Consider the following 21,835-nt stretch of genomic DNA (forward strand, 5'->3'; position numbering starts at 1 on the left):
GCAGGGGAAATTGGGCTGGAAATGGTGGCGTCTGTTGATCACGATCGTCCATAATGCGAAGTGCTGGTTGATTAAGAGAATCAACGGCGAACGATTGATAAAGTCAACCAAGCAAAAAAGTAGACTGCGTGGTTTTGCTGTTTCTGCCTGCCTGGTCAATGCAGACGTGAAATTTACAAATTACACCTCAAGAGTTTGAATTATTTAAGAAATCCTTTTTCAATTAACATTTTGATATATGGTTTATTATTTGTTATAATACTAATAAACAATATAACAATATTCCTCAAAAAATATATAATATAAAAACGTCAATTTGTAGCACATTTTCATGAAATTTTTACGAGAATGTTATAAAAAAATAAAATATTATTATCTTAATCTTTAAATTTGAAATTATATGCTAATAAAAAAAATTTAAAAAGAATATTTTAAGAGTTAACTTCCCAATATACATAAACTTCTAATGACAATTTCTCATCACTGACTCCAAACAATAATTTCTCATCTCTTACCCCCAAAGTAAAATAAAAATAATAAATTATGATGATTGAATGATTTTTTTTAAGTGGAAAATATTTTATTCTAAATAAATTGTTTCTTTAAAAATTCAATCCTTATTCTCGTATAATAATCTATTATCGAAATACTAATTCGACTATGTCAGTGGACGATAGATAGAGTGATCATGTTCAAGTTTAGCATGGATCAAATTTCTACCTAGTTTAGGAGGTATTATAAAAATTAACTTAAAAACACTCCTGCATTAGTTTTCGCTATATAAAAATTTAATCAAAATACTGATGGAATCAATTGTTTGAAACAAAAACCTTTTACCATGAATGAGGATTCTCTATTAGTTACGACCCACTCACCTTCATAACTCTAGCAACACACCTAAAAAAAAGGTTAATCAGTGTGCTTTAAGGTCATTAGCATAAGCTTAACCCTAACTCAAAAGAGAAAAAGAGAATGGAAAATGACACATTAACAGATCAGGATCAAGCTGCCTTTGATTTTGCAAAATCAAATGGTCACCCAATTTGCCTAGATAATGTTGAATAAGTGTGAATGGAGAAGAGGAGGAAGAAAAGAAGCTCTATTGTGCATGGGACTTTAGTCTCACATTGGAAGTTTCTTGGCATCTTTGTTGATTTATATTGATTCGTATACATTGAGGATGTGAACAAATACATGTGGAGAGACTCTCTCTCAAGCGTGGGTGCGTAGGGGAGTGCAAATCTAGGGCCTGGATTACACTGAACCAAGTTGACTCGTGCACGAGCGCGACTTGCCCCGGATTGCACTGAACCAAGTTAACTCGTGCACGAACGCGACTTGCGCACACGAATGCCGGACCGGTCGGGGCAAAATTTGCCCAAGCAGAACACCCAACATTTTGCCACATATATCTTCTTGCCGCTTGTGTAACGGATGCATTAAAGAAATATTAATGTATAATCAAAACGGCCAAGTGAAAAGCTAGTGTTGAGTAATGATCATTAATTGATCATTAATGTTGTCCTTTGGCCTTGAGCTCCTATATAAGGAGGCTGCGACCACAGGCAAAAGGTTACGCAGATAACACAGCGAAAGCAAGCAGAATCTCTCCTCCTCATTCCCCTTCTCTGTCGTGCAACTCCTACTCGGCAGATTGCCCGCGGTAGCATTCGGGTACCACTCAGTTCGCCATGACCACCGGTACTTGGTGGAGTTCACGGTCAGACCGTTGTATCCTTGGAAATAGACGACCCGAGTAAACCTCGAAGCACAGTCGGAGGTGGGCGAATCTGTTTTAAGGAAACTGCTACTCGCAGGCCTCGATCAGCTTGCTCGGTCGGGATTTTCGCCCGACCTTTCTACAAACCTGGTCATTCTGCTCTACAGACCTGGTCTTCCTTTTTGCAGACCTAGTCTTCCTTTCTGCAGACCTGCTCAAACAGATCTGGTCATTCTGCTCTGCAGACCTGGTCTCTTGGTCATCCTTTCTGCAAACCTGCTCAAACAGACCTGGTCATTCTGCTCTGCAGACCTGGTCATCCTTTCTGCAGACCTGGTCATTCTGCTCTGCAGACCTGGTCTTCCTTTCTGCAGACCTGCCGCTCTGCAGATCTGTTCTGCTGCTCTGGTCTACCGCTCTACAGACCTGCTCTGCCACTCTGGTCTTTCGTACTACAGAGCTGTTCTGCTGCTCTGCCCTGCCGCTCTGCAGACCTGCCCTGCTGCTTTGGTCTGCTGCTCTGTAGACCTGCCTTGGTCTTCCGCTCTGGTCTGTCGCTCTACAGACCTGCTCTTTCGCTCTGCAGACTTAGTCTTCCACTCTGCAGACTTAGTCTTCCGCTCAAGTCTATCGCTCTACAGACCTGCTCTACCACTCTGCAGATCTGGCGTGTCGCTCAGCTCTGCTGCGTTACGGAAACCAGCCCCTGCTGGTAGTCTGAGATTATCTGCTCAGGTCATTTCGACTGTAAGTTGAATTTAAATTCTGAATAAATTTTAAATTCAATTAAGTACCCATAAATCTCCGGCATTAGATTGTTTGTGTCTAACAATCTTGAAACAGACTCGTTTCTGTTGAGAATGCCACGGAACAGAATGTTGAGGTGCAACAGACTCAACAAGTACAGACCCCCTCCGCCCCGATTGGAACTGTGTCAATCAGTCATGGGGAAAAGCCAGAGAAGTTCAGTGGACTGAACTTCAAGAGGTAGCAGCAGAAGATGCTCTTCTACCTGACCACGCTCAATCTGGCTCGGTTCTTGACCGAGGACCCTCCCAAGCGAGCTGAGGATGTTGATGCGCAGACCATCAGTTCAGTGGAGGCATGGACTCATTCTGAGTTCCTTTGCCGAAACTACATTATCAACTGCCTTGTCGACTCGTTGTACGCTGTGTATAGCATAAAGAGAACGGCTAAGGAGCTGTAGGAGTCCCTGGACAAGAAATACAAGACGGAGGATGCAGGGACAAAGAAGTTCATCATGGGTCGATTCTTGGACTACAAGATGGTTGACTCCAAGACAGTGATCAGCCAAGTCCAGGAGCTTCAGGTGATCTTGCACAAGATCCACTCAGAAGGGATGGTTCTGAGTGAAACCTTCCAGGTGGCTGCTATCATTGAGAAGCTGCCTCCCGGCTGGAAGGACTTCAAGAACTACCTGAAGCACAAGCGGAAGGAGATGAATGTGGAGGAACTCATTATTCGACTTCGCATCGAAGAAGATAACAAGAGTTCAGAGAGGAAACTATTCTCTCAGGCTACTGTGAAAGCCAACGTGGTCGAGCACGGTCAAAGCTCGAAACGGAAGAACCCCAAGTCTTCCAAGATGGGACCCAGAGGAGGCATCAGCAAGAAGAAATTCTCTGGGAAGTGCTTCAACTGTGACAAAGTGGTTCACAAATCTTCGGAGTGCAGAAAGCCGAAGAAGAAGCAAGAGGCCAACCTGAACGAGGGACCAGAAATGGGCGACCTTTGCGCTGTGGTCTCTGAGTTGAACCTGATCGGTTCAAACCCGTGGCAATGGTGGATCGATACTGGAGCCACCAGACATATGTGCTACAACAAGGAGCTGCTCACAACTTCAAGGAAGTCACTAGAGACAAACTGTTCATGGGGAACTCAGCAACCTCGGACATCGAGGGGCAAGGAAAAGTGGTGCTGAAGATGACCTCAGACAAGGATCTCACTCTGAACAATGTGTTGTATGTTCCGAAGATTCGAAAGAATCTAGTGTCCGGATCACTATTAAGCAAGCATGGCTTTCGCATTGTCTTTGAGTCGGACATAGTTGTATTGTCCAAGAATGGAGTGTTTGTAGGAAGGGGCTATGTATCTAATAGGTTGTTTAAGCTCAATGTAATGACGATTAGGCCTAAGATAAATAAAATTGAAAGTTCTTCCACTTATATGCTTGAGTCTTCGTGTTTGTGGCATGGTAGACTAGGACATGTTAACTACGATATATTGCGTAGATTAATTAATATGCAAAGTATACCTACATTCCACCTTGACCCAAAACATAAGTGTGAGATTTGTGTTGAAGCGAAAATGACAAGATTATCCTTTCCACATATTGAAAGAAGTAATGAACCACTTGATCTAATCCACACTGATGTGTGCGACCTAAAAGGTACATGATAACCATGATTTTGGTTATATTATCTTGATTCATAATGTATGTTTTTAATGATATTTTCATAGCTTAAAGTCATATTTACTCTACATTTCATAATTTCATTTTATCTTGGACTTAATTGCAAATTGGCTTATTATTATAGTATTTGGTGCTAATATTTGATTCTTATTTTGTAGGCATCAAAAAGGTCATGGACCCGATCAGAACAGGCCACATTTGGGCTCAAATCAAGGGCTAATCAAGTCGATCAACCCTTGGAGTGTTTTGGACCATCCATTGAAGATCAGAGAGATCTGAGCCATCCGTCTAGGATCTGGTCCATCCAAGCTACAAGGAAGCACATCACAGCCGTAGATGAAGATCCAAGGGTTTTGATCCAGATCTGAGTTCATCCAGCCGTTGATCAAGCTCAAAACATTCTGGACCGTCCGATCAGAGAGGGAGTTGTTTAAATAGCGAGAAGCTACAGTGTAGAAGACGGGCTCGGTCGCGATTTTTGCTACAGTAGCTTCGTCTTCTCCTCCGCAACATCGAGTTCCCGTTCCAAATTCCAGATCCAGATGTTAGTGTTCTTTTCCGGCGGCGATTCCTGAGCTCCGACGATCATCGTCCGAGGTCACAGAGAGCGACAGAGGTGTTCCCAGTCCGCGCGTTTGAGTTCTGATTCACATTCGGATCACAAGTGAGAGGCGTTCCCAGATCTGTGATCTCCATCAGCATCGGAGCTCGAGGGCGTTCCCAGAAGCTTCCGATCGCATTCCCGATTGCCACTCCATCAGCATCTCCAACCGATCTGATCAATCGGTTGAGTGAAGCAACTTCCAGATTCAACCTCTATTTTCTTCGTGTGATATGGATTCCACTCGAGTGTGAGCTAGAAGGGTGTTCTCTAAGGCGATGAACATCCGAATGGACTAGTGGGAACTCAAGATTCAAAGTCGATTACTAGAAGGGTGTTCTCTATGGTGGTTCTGTAGTGACAGCAGGGTGAAGAAGGCTTGCGGCAAGGATCTGTGGATGAGGAACGTTTTCTTGTTTACCTTTCTTGCAATTAGTTTAAATTGTCCACATACATGCTCAGATCTTGTGGTCTGATTTCATTACTTGTCATTTATTATTTGTTTCATGTTTTCTGAAATTCCCAAATCTGAATTATCTCACTTACTTCCTGATCTTGTTGAATTTCTACATCTTAAATAGTGTTTAGCTACTAACATAGTTGCAATCTATTTCCTAGTTTGAATTTTCTATTTTGGTTCATGTAATTTAGAGTTAGTTTCAATTAATGAGTCAATGAAACTTTTGTTCTAAGCATTGGAATTGTGGTGAATGTGAATGGAGTTTGAATGCAAATGTTTGTCTTGAGCCTTTCATTATTATCCTCTAGTAAACTTTGTTGAATGAGAGTGAGAGTTGAAGATTTGTTGCTTGAGATTGATTGGTGAGGTTAATTGTTATTGAGAATAGGATGCTAGTTCGGTTTCTAGAAGTGAAATGAGCTCTTGAGTTTCATGATTACTGTGATTGTGAATTTAAGAGATAATAATTGATCTATTTGATTCAATGAGGCATTAGAATCCGAGCTTAGTTGATGCTTATTTGATGAGAAGGAAATGGATCATGTTTAGATTAGAATGAATTTTCTTTGATCTTATTTTAATAGTGATTTTATTAGATGAAGTTAATTTGAATTGCAAGTTAAATGGAAGTGCTAGATTGACCTTGTGGATGTAATAACTCAATTTGAATCAATTCTAGAATATGCATACATTCACTAGTTATCCTTGGAAAAATACGACTTGGGACTCGTTACTACGACACTTGTCTTAATTTTAATGAATTTCAATTTTAATTAATTTGGAGCGCCTCGTGACATGCTAAAAGGCCGACACCAGTACACCAACACGTGGTGGTAATAAATACTTCATCACTTTTGTAGATGATAACACAAAATATTGTTATGCGTATCTTCTCAAAAGTAAGGATGAAGCTATAGAGAAATTTGCTCTCTACAAGAATGAGGTTGAAAACCAGCTTAATAGAAAGATTAAGGTGGTTTGAATTGACCAAGGCGGTGAATATGTGTCACCGTTTGCTGAGTTGTGTGCTGAACATGGGATCAGACACGAAACAACAGCTCCTTATACTCATCAGCAAAATGGAGTTGCTGAGCGAAAGAATCGAACTCTAAAGGAGATGATGAATGCTCTTCTATTGAGCTCTGGATTGCCAGAGTCCATGTAGAGGGAAGCTGTGTTAACAGCTAATTATCTTTTAAATAAGGTGTCCCGAAAGAATATAGATAAGAGCCCTTATGAGTTGTGGAATAAAAGACAACCGTCCTACAAATACTTACGAATGTGGGGGTGTCTTGCCAAAGTGTTGGTGTCTGATCCAAAAAGGATTAAGATATGACCAAAGAATGTTGATTGCATATTTGTTGGATATGCACATAACAGCAGTGCTTATCGATTTTGTGTGTATGAGTCACACATACCGGAGATACACAAGAACTCGATAATTGAATCGAGAAACGCCTCGTTCTTCGAGCATGTGTTTCTGTATAAGACCCGTGAGGATGCTAGCTCCTCAAAATGGGCAACCGAAACACAAGGCGAAGAAAAAGATAATGATGACGAGGAACCCGGTGAGGTTGAGCCTAGACGGAGCAAAATAGCTCGGGTAGAAAAATCCTATGGATCAGATTTTATCACTTTCATGTTGGAGAGTGAGCCCCGAAATTACTCAGAAGCTGTAGACTCTTCTGATGGACCTCACTGGAAAGAGACAATTGCATCTGAGATAGAATCTATCTTGCAAAATCACACTTAGGAACTTGTGGATCTTCCTCTGGGAAGTAAACCACTAGGTTGCAAGTGGATCTTCAAGAAGAAAATGAAATCAGATGGCACAATCGATAAATACAAGGCCAGATTGGTAATTAAAGGATACCGACAATGAGAAGGTCTTGATTACTTCGATACATACTCTCCGATATCAAGAATAACTTCCATTAGAGTATTGTTGGCTATTGTCGTTTTATGGAATCTCCAAATACATCAAATGGATGTAAGGACATCCTTTATAAACGAGGATTTAGAAGAGGAAATCTACATGGATCAACCTGAGAGGTTTTCTGTACCAGGACAGGAAAATAAGGTCTGTAGATTGGTGAAGTCATTATATGACTTGAAACAAGCATCAAAGCAGTGGCATGAGAAATTCGATAATGTCATGAAGGAATGTGGATTCAAGATCAATGAATGTGATAAATGTGTCTACATGAGAGTCACAGAAAGTGACTATGTCATCTTGTGCCTCTATGTAGATGACATACTTATCATTGGAAGCAATGATAAGATAATCAAATCCACTAAAGATATGTTGAACTCAAGATTTGACATGAAAGACATGGGTCTAGCTGATGTGATTCTAGAAATTAAAATTCTTAGAAGGACTTGTTCTTAGTCAGTCTCATTACGTGGACAAGATTCTTGAGAAATTCACCAAGGGTGATACTGCATTGGCACGAACGCCGATAGATACGAGTCAACATCTATCGAAAAATTGAGGTGAAAGTATCTCTCAGATAGAGTACTCTCGAGTAATTGGAAGTCTAATGTACTTGATGAGTTGTACACGACCAGACTTAGCCTATGCAGTAAGCAAACTAAGTAGATACACGAGTAATCCCGGTGTTGAGCACTGGAAAGAGATAACAAGAGTACTGAGGTACTTGAGGTATACTCGTGAAAATGGACTGCACTATATAAGATATCCTGCTATGATCGAAGGATACAGCGATGCGAGTTGGATGTCTAATATAAAAGACTCGAAGTCTACGAGTGGATATGTCTTCACTCTAGCAGGTGCAGCCATTTCTTGTAAATCTTCTAAGCAAACCGTAATAACTAGATCCACAATGGAATCTGAGTTTGTAGCTCTTGACAAATGTGGTGAAGAGGTTGAATGGTTACGACAATTCTTAGAAGATATTATTCCACGATGGCCGAAACCAGTGCCGACGATTTACATACATTGCGATAGTCAATCAGCAATCGGTCGGGCATAAAACCATCTGTATAATGGTAAGTCTAGACATATACATCGTAGACATAATACCATTAGACAACTACTCTCAACGGGAGTTATCACTGTTGACTATGTGAAGTCAAAGGATAACCTAGCAGATTCGCTAACCAAGGGGTTAAATCGAGAGTTAGTTGCACGCTCATCAAGAGGAATGAGCTTGATGCCGATGTCAGCGATCAGTACAGAGAACACCCAACCTATGCTGACTGAAGATCCCAAGAACTAGGTTCAAAGGGACAACTAATCTGCACTGACTATACACATTGGGGGGGGTAGCCCAATGAGACAATGACTAAAGCAGGATAAGCCGATGGACTTTTAATGATCAAAAAGAGTAGTTGGTAACTCTTGAGGGATCACCTATGTGAGAAAGAAGTGGGACCGCTCTGAAGAGAATTGGAGGTACAATTCTTAGAGCTTCTCATAGAACCAGGCATGTTCATGGCCAAGAACGAACACACTCATGAGAACTGAGTTGTATCAGGGAGAGTCTTGGGTGAGATTTGTCACTGCTTACACAGACGACAGTATAGTTCAAGGACATCGTGTCTACTATCAGCCAGTAAGCAACCAGATCTTCACAAGGGAAGGTTCAAAGGGTAAAACCTACCTATCCTATACTTGACTCGACTGCTGAATGCTATCACATACCCTATCTCCATTCATATACGGGATTGTTGAATAAGTGTGAATGAAGAAGAGGAGGAAGAGAAGAAGCTCTATTGTGCATGGGACTTTAGTCTCACATTGGGAGTTTTTTGGCATCTTTGTTGGTTTATATTGATTCACATATATTGAGGATGTGAACAAATGCATGGGGAGAGACTCTCTCTCACGCGTGGGTGCGCAGGGAGGGTGCAAATCCAGAGTCCGGATTGCACTGAACCAAGTTGACTCGTGCGCGAGCGCGACTTGCGCACACGAATATCGGACTGGTCGGGGCAAAATTTGCCCAAACAGAACAACCAACATTTTGCCACATATATCTTTTTGCTGCTTGTGTAACGGATGCATTAAAGAAAGATTAATGCATAATCAAAATGACCAAATGAAAAGCTGGCGTTGAGTAATAATCATTAATGTTGTCTTTTGGCCTTGAGCTCCTATATAAGGAGGCTGCGACCACAGGCAAAAGGTTACGCAGATAACACAGCGAAAGCAAGCAGAAGCTCTCCTCCTCATTCCCCTTCTCTGTCGTGCAACTCCTGCTCGGCAGATTGCCCACGACATTCGGATACCACTCAGTTCGCCGTGACCACCGGTGCTTGGTGGAGTTCACGGTCAGACCGTTGTATCCTGGGAAGTAGACGACCCGAGTAAACCTCGAAGCACAGCCGGAGGTGGCGAATCTGTTTCAAGGAAACTATTACTCGCAGGTCTCAATCAGCTTGCTCGGTCGGGATTTTCGCCCGACCTTTTTGCAGACCTGGTCATTCTGCTCTGCAGACCTAGTCTTCCTTTCTGCTAGGGGTGTTAATTCGGGTGGGTCGGGTCGGGTTGAGTTTTTTTTTTTTTAACCCAACCCGAACCCGAGTTCAACCCAAAACGCCTAAACCCGAACCCGAACCCGACCAACCCGACCAACCCGAACCTGACCCATATAACCCGAAAATCCGATTCAAAACGACTTTTTTGGGCTATTTTCCCTATAATTCTTCACTTTTATCTCAATACTCCATCATTATCATACAAATATACATAAAAACATCTAAATTTTTAAAATAAAATTTGATTTAACCCCCAAAAAATCCACAAAACCCTATATTTAAGTCAACCCGGGTCAACCCGAACCCGACCCGACCCAACCCGAAAATTTTTTACTCTCCAACCCTCCAACCCGAACCCGACCCGAACCCGAAAATGCCCAACTCGAACCTGATTTTTTTCGGGTTGACTCGGGTTGGGTCGTCGGGTCGGGTTCATTTTTGACACCCCTACTTTCTGTAGACCTGCTCAAACAGATCTGGTCATTCTGCTCTACAAAGCTAGTCTTCCTTTCTGCAAACCTGGTCATCCTTTCTATAGACCTGCTCAAAAAGACCTGGTCATTCTGCTCTGCAGACCTAGTCTTTCTGCAGACCTGGTCATCCTTTCTGCAGACCTGCTCAAACATACCTGGTCATTCTGCTCTGCAGACCTGGTCTTCCTTTCTGCAGACCTGCCGCTCTGCAGATCTGTTCTGCTGCTCTAGTCTGCCGCTCTACAGGCCTGCTCTGCCACTCTGGTCTTTTGCATTACAGCGTTGGTCTACTGCTCTGCCCTACCGCTCTGCAGACCTACCCTGCCGCTCTGATCTGCTGCTCTGCAGACCTGCCTTGGTCTTCCGCTCTGGTCTGCCGCTCTACAGACCTGCTCTTCCGCTCTGCAGACTTAGTCTTCCGCTCTGCAGACTTAGTCTTCCGCTCTGGTCTGCCGCTCTGCAGACCTGCTCTACCGCTCTACAAACCTGCTCTATCGCTCTGCAGATCTGCCCTGTCGCTCAGCCCTGCTGCGTTACGGAAACCAGCCCCTGCTGACAGCCCGAGATTATCTGCTTAGGTCATTTCAACTGTAAGTAGAATTTAAATTCTGAGTAAATTTTAAATTCAATTAAGTACCCATAAATCTCCGGTATTAAATTGTTTGTGTCTAACAGATAAAAGATTTAACAAGAAGCTGATTCGATATTATGGCATGTTATACAAGACAAAGCAATGGACACAACACTATCACTCACAACCAATCAATTAACTTAGTTGCTTAACTAATCACCCACAGATACCACCTACAAACAAAGAATCCTCTCGATTTGGAAAATCAACAATGTCCAAACTAAAGGGAATAGATCTCGGATCGGATCCGATCGAACTCTTTTAAGCTCTCGGTGGAATATCTGGGACTTGTGCTGGAAACCGTAGTGCTTCAAGGCTGTTTATCCCTTCATGGAAATAAAGTCAGAAATAAATTAAAGGTAATAGTAATATTCGAGGTTTGTTTCACAAGATTATGACTACAGGTAATTTATGCATCTATAGCTCAATTTTGAATATTTTTCTCTTTTTGTTCGTGCCATAATGAATGGATGAGATACAAAAGATGCAAAGTACCTTCATGAGTTTCCGATTTGGACTTTTGGATAAGATCCTCTATTTCATCCACAATTGCATCGTGACAAAAGAAGTATTGCTCCTGAGAATCATAGTAGAAAGTATTCAGTGGTACAACTAGTAAGCATTGCTGATGATAGTAGCCCTGCTACTAAATCAGACGGTATCAATGGCATTCTTAGCTCAAGTTATCATGACACATTATACTCTAGGAATTTTCTGGTGGTGACAATGAGACCCAATTGACTCTCATTTCATCAAATGTTCAACATGCATAAATATACATCGAATTGGTCCATTCCTTGAACATGTAATAAAGATGACTTTGATGGAAGAAAGTCACTTTCTAATGATCATCATGAGTGCCTGTGGAATGTGAAAACTATTTGTTTATGCATGCGAAAATACGCAAGCTAAGATATCGGCTCTTAAGTATGGGGGGAATTCTGACTTGGGTGCAAGTAATTCCTTGAGTTCTACATAACTTCAATAATACATGGTCCCATGTAATGGTAAAAAGTTCTGATGACACAAAGCTATCGGCTAATCTGGAAAGGTTATACATGAAGGTTTTCTATATTTAATTGGCATATTTCAGAAAATAAAATAAAGCCATTAAAATTCTAAAAAAGTAAATATTTACCCCACCATTCATCTCTAATAAGTTTAAATTTGTCAAAAAAAAATAGATATTTAGTTTATTTCTATTTTCTCTAAGAAATAAAAAATGTAAAAAGAAATTTTCCCAACCAAACACCTATGAAGCTAAAATTGGTTGGTATCTTTTTACAAAACAATGTCCCCCACCAAAGGATATGTGGATCACATCCTCGCAAACTCATATGCTACTTGGTAGAAAACATGATTGAGAATCTGAAATAAGATACCAATGTCTGGACCATCCCAATCCGTTGAGATCTGAACTCAGCAACAGTTTTCATGAGGTCTAAGGAAGACATATCACCAATGAGAACCCTTTGGATTGTGTTGTGTATGGCACAATATGTACCGGTTCTTCCAATACCTGCACTGAGTGATAGCAAGATTGTGTTAGACAATGGAACCGTAGGAAGAAGTATATCGAGACAAAATAGAGGGAACTTTAGATTTAAACCTGCAATGCACGACAATAGGACCATCTTTGGGTGGGACATGATATGTCCTTTTAAAAATTCTCGAACTGCTGAAGTATCACCGGGCACTCCATGATCAGGCCATTCAAGATGTTGGATATGGAGAACAGAAAGGGCTGGCTTCACCAACTACAAAAAAAAACCACCAAATATAACATCACGATATCAAAGATTAAGGATCAAGTTTAAAGTTCAATAATGAGAAGATTCTATATAAAAGATAATAAAGACATAAAATTCAATTGAACAACAGAATAATTACTTGAAACTCAACTATTCTCAGATAAGGTTATATAGCAATACAACTTCAGATTCTAAGTACCAAATAATTTAAGCTCATTGAATAATGAAAGGACAAAACATTAACCGCAAATACTGGCTAGAGAAGCCAATAAATCAATAAGGAGGAGCCAAACCACATATGGACCTTCTTTAGAGAAGCCAAAAAGCATTCAAATAATGTTAAATGAACTAAATAGTAGCTTGTAAGGAGAACATCAAGCAGAAAGGTGAGAAATGATTTACAATAATTGCATTGTATAAAATTGAGCAAACTGCTCAAACTCCACATGCAAAAGGCCGAAAACATATTTTATGCATACTATTTATATAACATCAGGGTTAAAAAAAAAAAATTCAGCATCTGTTTCACCTCTCTGTGTTTCACCTCCAAGTAGCGAAGAACTAATGAAGAAACATAACTTGTATGCTTGATCTCAACACTGATTCTCCCAAATTGCCCACACCCATTGTTTGCTGGAAGATAATCGGCGCATTTTTTCATAATCTGCCAATTTTTCCAAGATAAATATTATTGCTTAAGAAAACTGAACATGATACAAACAACAATGAGAACCTCAAAAATAAAGAAAAATGTGAAAAACATTCATGGACACAATATTGTGCTGCATGTGCCAAAGGATAGAGATGATTCTTAAGCTAGATGAACAGAATCCTCTCCGAAATAGCCCAAGAGTTGAATTTCTTGACTGACTCCATTTTTAAGAGTCAATGAAGTAATTGGGCCTAATTCTGACATTTGTGTTTTTATCCAAACTAAAAAAAGAAAAACATGGTATTTCTTTTACAACAAGGGAGTAGTTCCAACTTCAAAGACAAGTCAAATTGAGAAGAGGATCTTTTGAGTTTTGACTGTTAGTGTGCATCCTATTTTTAGTGGATATCACATGAGATCTTTTTTTGTATATCAGTTGGAAGACAAAAACATTTAGTACATTACTTAAAATATTCCTCCATTCATAAATGATATAATTTATGAGCTTCCAATAAAATTGCTCTTTACAAATAAAAAGTCATTCAAAGCACAATTGCCAGTAAGTACAATAGTCAAAGTCACGAGGTTCCAATGGGTCTAAAATTCAGTTTGACAATTGAGCATCATGCCTCTAGATTTTGTATAATTTTTATTTCAACTGAAGGGCATGTGATCCCATAATATTACAAATATCTAATAACTTCTTCAATCTATCCTTATCAAGTTATGAGAACCTATTAAAATTTTAAATTCATAGATCATAACCATTTTAAAAGGCTCAGTTTTTCGAACAAGTGATCAATTGATCAACTTTGAAATGATATTAAAGCAAAAGGTCTTGTGTATGGATCATATTTTTAAGAGGTTATTTTATATATTGAGAAGCTTAGGGACTCATGTCATGTGATAAACATGCCACATTATATAGGTAGAGATTAAGGGGTTGAAATATTAGAGTCGAAGCTCAAGTTCAACTCCTGCCATGATCAATGATTTGATTGCTCATGTTCTTACACAGCATTAGACACTAGTCCAACCACTTCAGAGGAATATAGTACCAACATTGTTAGCTCACTCATCCTCAAGATCTACATTAGCACCGATCTCTTCAGTTGCCCACCTCCTCTCCCTCCTCGTCGTAGAAGTTGTCAATATGGATATTACCATCCTTCTAAAGCTAAAATATAATGAGAATCTTGGAATGTAGAGGAATGCACAATAGTCTCAACATTATCACCTTGAGTGTAAGGTTTCATCTTGCCTAGTGAAATGTGAATCTTAGATTAGCTTCCCTAAGTTTGTATTGTCTCCTCTTGTACTTCTCCTCCATTTGTTTCACGTATTTGCCTCTAAACTATCACCCCTTTTCGACTAATCCGAATATAGTAACTAGGACAGGATAGAAATCACCTAGTGCAATTAAGTGAGCATTATGCTTATCATGTCTTGAAGTCAGAACAAGACCTGTAATATGGTTCATTCTCCCTCTTTCTCCGTCAACTAATTTAGATATCCTTATTGCTCCCAATCACTCATAGGAAAGATCCTCATCCCCTATACTTCTATCTCATTATCATTATGATATATCTCTATTTCAAATGATCTCTTCTCTCGGCAGATAGAACTTTTGTTGCATCTTTATCCTCTCATATTATTCTAGGAATTGGAAGTAGACTATTGTTGATCCTAGATGGAAGGAAGCGATGTTTTGAAGAGATCAGAGCTTTGGCAAAAAAGTAAAGTTGGGAACTAGTGCCTTTAATTGAAGGAAAGTGACTTGTTAGATGCAAATGGGAGTACATAGTTAACAAACACCAAAAAGAAATAAAATCGACTTAAAGCTTGCTTGATTGTTAAAAGATATACCCACATCCATGGTTGTTACTATGTTGAGCCTTTTATGCCTATTGCTAAGATAAATTTAATTTGTACTCAAATTTCATATGCAACAATACTAAATTGGAAGCTAGACCAGTTGAATGTAAAATTTGTTTACTTATAATGGAGATTTATAGGAATAAATATATATGCATAAAACTTCAATTTAATAATCAGGTTACAATGATAAGGTGAGTTTACTGAGACAATCTTTTTATGGATTAAAACTGTCACCTAGGGCATGGTTTGATAGATTTAGTCGAGTGATTATTACAAACAAAGAAATTACTATCACATTATGCTCTTCAAACATAATGAAAGGAAGAACACTACTCTAATTGTGTATGTGGATAGTATAATTGTCACTATAGGTAATGTAAATGAGATTAATTGGATGAAAAATTAGTTAGGCATTGTGTTTGATGTGAGGGATTTAGATTAATAAAGGTATTTCTTAGATATTGAACTGATTCAATAAACACATTATATTCTTGTCATTGAATATGTTAGACGATTGATTGAAACTTGGTTACAAGCCTATGAGAACTGATACTAAAATTTGGTTGGCAGATAAATTTATCTATTATATACCAAACCTAGTAATACATATATTGCATAAAAAAGTATGCATAATCCACTTGAGCAACATATAGGGGTTGTATATCATATTTTAAAAAATCATAAAAATTTCCCCAGTTGAGATTTGGTTTTCACTCAGCAAGATGATTTTAAAATAGAATGTTACATTAATACTAATTGGGTTACATTCATGGAGGTCCTTTCTCCATCAGCGAATCAGCAAGTGGAAGGGTGTTTCACAATTGGCGTATAGCCTACCATCTGCAAAGTGAAACTTCTATGTTCGATGCCATGAACTTCTCTCTCCCCCTTCTCCTTTGCTCTTCCCCTTCTCCGCTTTTAATGTTTGGAACGCCCACTAACAGCTGCACTCAGCAGCCATGTATGCCTCATTGGATGGGGACCAAAAAGTTGACTTGGGTAGAGATTTTAAATCTTGCTTGATTATAATACTTCTTCTTTTTCTTATATTGTCAGTAAGATAGGCTTAAAAGATATTTATGCACCATCTTAAGGGAGAGTATTGTTAAGGGGTCATTTTGTACATTGAGAAGTTTATGATAAACCTATTATATAATTAAAGATTAGGGCAAGGTGAATCAATCTATTTATACTAATCCATTCAGTGTCAATAAAATATATGCCTAATTAGCCAATAAAGTCCAATCCCATTCAATTTCCAATTTGTGAGGACGTTAATGAGAACATAGATGTATGGACTAATCACTTTCCCAATGGCTTAAACCTTTGAGATAAGTAGTTAATCAAGTTTTATAATATCCAAGTAAGATAAAATAAAAGGTTTTTTGCACAATGATATCCACCTTTAGATAGTTATTGATACATACTAGAAAATTGTTGTGGTGTATATATTTCAATACATCAATTAAAGAATTGAAGTAATTTCAAAATTTTAATAAGATCACTAAATTTCATAATCATAGTACTGGCAATCCTTTTTCTTTCTAAGTCACTGCTTTAAGTAAGCTCACCATGGTTATAAATTGTGAAGAATGTGAAGCAGAACTAGATGGATGTCAACAAAAACATGATTGCAAAGTAGATTGAAGTAAAGAAATACCTCGTGATTATCAGTAAGGGTTAGCATTACAATTAGAGGACAACGATACTGAAATATCATTTCCCAGAAATCTTCCAATGTTTCAGGAAGTGGACCTTGAGTAGCAATAAACTGTGAAACATTTTCACCAGGAGCAACCTGCAAAATAGTTTTGACAATAGAAATTGTTCCCAGAGAGTTTCACCAATTGGTTCCGCAGGGCATACTCAACATGAGAAACCCAATAAAATTAAATGTCAGTGCTATGATCATACCCCAATAAAGCTTGAATTGATATAACCATTCCCCTTCGAGCTGCTTTCCCTCGTAGAACTGAGAGTGATCAGGTTGCCATCGACTGAAAGAAATTGAACTCAAGAAATGTTTTTTCTCTTTCCAAGTTCCAAAAAAGGAAGAAAAATAAAGAAAACCAAATTGATCATCTGAAAACAAAGATTACTCTGTGTAATTACATGGTAAAACATCCGGGTAACGGTTTTTCTGTACATTTACATGTTGCATCGCCACAGAACACTTTCTCATCATCTCACCCTCGGTAATCCTCAACTCCTCCTGATGACAAAGAAAAACCTTCCCGTATCTCAGATGTAATCGAGAAAATAAATATAATAACTGAAGCAATACCCAAATCCAAAAAATGCAACGAAAAAAGGGAAAAAAAACAAAATCCAAAAAAAATAGGGAAAACTACTATGCTAGATTTAGATACAAACAAATGGCGTCAATCGAAAGAGAGTAACAGAAGAAATCTACAGGAACCTGGAGGCGATCAAACTCTTGATGGATCTTGGCGGGGGTTTTGAGCTTCTTCTTGAAGAAAGCGAGTGCTTCAGAGCAGTGTTCCAGCTGCTCGCCAGAGAGCGGGAGCGGTGGTGGTGGATCAAAGCAGGCGTCTGTTGGGCTGTATGTGGCAGAGGAAGCTACGGCCATCGCTGGAAACGTCGCTTCGGTCCGATCTCTTTTCTCTCTCTTCTCAAGATGTTAACACCTTCAATGGGAAGGAGGACGCAGCCTGTTCATTTATATAAAAATTTGGTATACCGATATGCGTCATCCCGGGCCATGGTGCGTTGTTCTTAATTATTTAAAAATTTAATCTCAATTATTATTTTTTAAAAAAAAAAAAAAGGGGCCTGCTGTTGACGAAGTCTAATTTATTTTAACGACGGATATAAATTATAAATTTCAATAGGTGTGTGAATATTCAATTAAAATAAATATTGGATTCCCGTCTACACACAAGTCAATTGTTGAATAAAATTTTAAAATAGTATTTTTTTATCAATCATTTTTTCTCCTTCTCATTACATTAAGAAAAGATAAAAAAAAATTAGAATAACAAATATTATCTAGAATTTCTTTTAGAACTATAATAGATTTTTTTATTTCCTACTTACACGAGCCTATATCCTTAATTTTCTACCAATATCTCATTCTGATCTCCCTCTATAATATGATACTAGTGTGATCATGCACACGTATTGCATACGTAATATAATAATATATAAATTATTTGGGTCTTTGAAAATCCCAGTAATAAACTACTGTAACGGATTTTCCTATGCAAAAAATTATTTTAATTTAATATTATACTTATTTTAGTAAAAGATATTAAGAAAAGTATATTTTTTAACATCGTCGGTCTAAAATATTTATAGAAGCTTTTTTTATTATAGTGTTGTCAATTATATGAGACTAAAGAGAATTATATTTTTTTATATAAAACAACCAGAGAAAATTAATGATGAGAAAAATTCATAATAATACGTCGTAATTGAGTCTCGAACTCTAGATCACTGATTGTTTCGTTTGTGGAGTTATTAATAAACCTTGGAATTATTTTTAGTGTGAATAGAAAAAATTACAGTAATGTAAATTCATTTTAGGCTTCATCAAAATTAGTTAGTAAAGGGGGGAGATTTTTAATAAAATAGTAAGATTATGATGTTGGTATATGGATAGAATCAAAAAAATTTAAATACATCGATAAAATATCAATTAATTTTATTAAAAATTAAATTAATCAAATTAATTAAATTTATGTAATTATGATCTAAAAATTAAATTCAATTTAACATAATGTAATTCAATCTAAAAATTAGGGTTGAACAAATTAATTTGGTCCAAAATTTTAATTTATTCTATCTATTTAAATTAACTAAATAAAAATTTTAAAATTTAAATCCAAACTGAATTAATTAATTTTTTAAAAAATTAAAATTTGGAATAAATTCAACTGGATTTTATTTAAAAATTCAGCTGGTTCAATTTTACTTACCCAAACTTAATGATCACCCCAAGTTGGCCAATTAAAAAAATAAAAAACATAGTGATCAATGTTAATTAATTTCATGCACATGTCTGATTACTTTTTCTTCTTTTAACAAAGTAGTCCATTTTCGTTAATTAACTGTGAGCTGCAAATCATAGAGATGACCGCCTGGTGGACGATAATATTATACATTATCATCCACCATTAAAATTGGGGGTCATCTAAATTTAATTGTTTTTAAAAGACACAGCCTCTCTGCTATCCACTCTTCTTTCCTCTTTCATTTTATTTTTTTTTTCTCTCTCTCTTTTTTTTCTTTTAGATTGAATTAAATTTTAATAAACGATGCTCTAAACTTATCTATTTTTATTTTTATTTTAAAACTTTAATAAAAAAATTAAAATGCAAAAGAAGATTAATAAAAAATTAAAAATATTTTTTCTATTTGATATACCAATATGCGGGGGTATCTTGCCAAAGTGTTGGTGCCTGATCCGAAAAGGATTAAGATAGGACCAAAGACTATTGATTGCATATTTATTGGATATGCACATAACAGCAGTGCTTATCGATTTTGTGTGTAGGAGTCACACATACCGGAGATACACAAGAACTCGATAATTGAATCGAAAAATGCCTCGTTCTCCGAGCATGTGTTTCCGTATAAGACCCGTGAGGATGCTAGCTCCTCAAAACGGGCAACCGAAACACAAGGCGAAGAAGAAGATGATGATGACGAGGAACCCGGTGAGGTTGAGCCTAGACGGAGCATAAGAGCTCGGGTAGAAAAATCTTATGGATCGGATTTTATCACTTTCATGTTGGAGAGCGAGCCCTGAAGTTATTCAGAAGTTGTAGGCTCTTCTGATGGACCTCACTAGAAAGAGGCAATTGCATCTGAGATAGAATCTATCTTGCAAAATCACACTTGGGAACTTGTGGATCTTCCTCTGGGAAGTAAACCACTAGGTTGCAAGTGGATTTTCAAGAAGAAAATGAAATCAGATGGCACAATCGATAAATACAAGGCCAGATTGGTAATTAAAGGATACCGACAACGAGAAGACCTTGATTACTTCGATACATACTCTCCGATATCGAGAATAACTTTCATTAGAGTATTGTTGGCTATTGTCGTTCTATGGAATCTCGAAATACATCAAATTGATGTAAGGACAGCCTTTCTAAACGGAGATTTAGAAGAGGAAATCTACATGGACCAACCTGAGGGGTTTTCTGTGCCAGGACAGGAAAATAAGGTCTGTAGATTGGTGAAGTCATTATATGGCTTGAAACAAGCACCAAAGCAGTGGCATGAGAAATTCAATAATGCCATGAAGGAATGTGGATTCAAGATCAATGAATGTGATAAATGTGTCTACATGAGAGCCACAGAGAGTGACTATGTCATCTTGTGCCTCTATGTAGATGACATACTTATCATTGGGAGCAATGATAAGAAAACCAAATCCACTAAAGATATGTTGAACTCAAGATTTGACATAAAAGACATGGGTCTAGCTGATGTGATTCTAGAAATCAAAATTCTTAGAACGACAGAAGAGCTTGTTCTTAGTCAGTCCCATTACATGAACAAAATTCTTGAGAAATTCACCAAGGGTGATACTGCGTTGGCACGAACGTCGATAGATACGAGTCAACATCTATCGAAAAATTGAGGTGAAAGTATCTCTCAAATAGAATACTCTCGAGTAATTGGAAGTCTGATGTACTTGATGAGTTGTACACGACCAGACTTAGCCTATGCAGTAAGCAAACTGAGTAGATACACGAGTAATCCCGGTGTTGAGGACTAGAAAGGGATAACAAGAGTACTGAGGTACTTGAGATATACTCGTGAAGATGGACTGCACTATACAAGATATCCTGCTGTGATCGAAGGATACAACGATGCGAGTTGGATATCTGATATAAAAGACTCGAAGTCTACGAGTGGATATGTCTTCACTCTAGCAGGTGCAGCCATTTCCTGGAAATCTTCTAAGCAAACCGTAATAACTAGATCCACAATGGAATCTGAGTTTGTAGCTCTTGACAAATGTGGTGAAGAGGCTGAATGGTTACGACAATTCTTAGAAGATATTCCATGATGGCCGAAACCAGTGCCAGCGATTTGCATACATTGCGATGTCAATCAGCAATCGGTCGGGCACAAAACCATCTGTATAATGGTAAGTCTAGACATATACGTCGTAGACATAATACCATTAGACAACTACTCTCAACGGGAGTTATCACTGTTGACTATGTGAAGTCAAAAGATAACCTAGCGGATTCGCTAACCAAGGAGTTAAATCGAGAGTTAGTTGCACGCTCATCAAGAGGAATGAGCTTGATGCCGATGTCAGCGATCAGTACAAAGGACACTCAACCTATGCTGACTGAAGATCCCAAGAACTAGGTTCAAAGGGATAACTAATCTGCACTGACTAGACACATTGTGGGGGGTAGCCCAATGAAACAGTGACTAGAGCAGGATAAGCCGATGGGATTTTAATGATCAAAAAGAGTAGTTGGTAACTCTTGAGGGATCACCTATGTGAGAAAGAAGTGGGGCCGCTTTGAAGAGAATTGGAGGCACAATTCTTAGAGCTTCTCATAGAACCAGGCATGTTCATGGCCAAGAACGAACACACTCATGAGAACTGAGTTGTATCAGGGAGAGTCTTGGGTGAGATTTATCACTGCTTACACAGACGACAATATAGTTCAAGGACATCGTGTATACTATCAGCCAGTAAGCAACCAAATCTTCACAAGGGAAGGTTCAAAGGGTAAAATC

The 21,835-nt window shown here is 38.3% G+C and overlaps 1 pseudogene; it reads right to left on the reverse strand.

Annotated features, from left to right (window-relative positions):
* Window positions 1-10,839: 10,839 nt before the first annotated feature.
* On the reverse strand, window positions 10,840-17,773 carry LOC122041227 (annotated as a pseudogene).
* Window positions 17,774-21,835: the final 4,062 nt, after the last annotated feature.

The sequence above is a fragment of the Zingiber officinale genome, chromosome 2A, assembly GCF_018446385.1.
Source record: "Zingiber officinale cultivar Zhangliang chromosome 2A, Zo_v1.1, whole genome shotgun sequence".
NCBI lineage: Eukaryota > Viridiplantae > Streptophyta > Magnoliopsida > Zingiberales > Zingiberaceae > Zingiber > Zingiber officinale.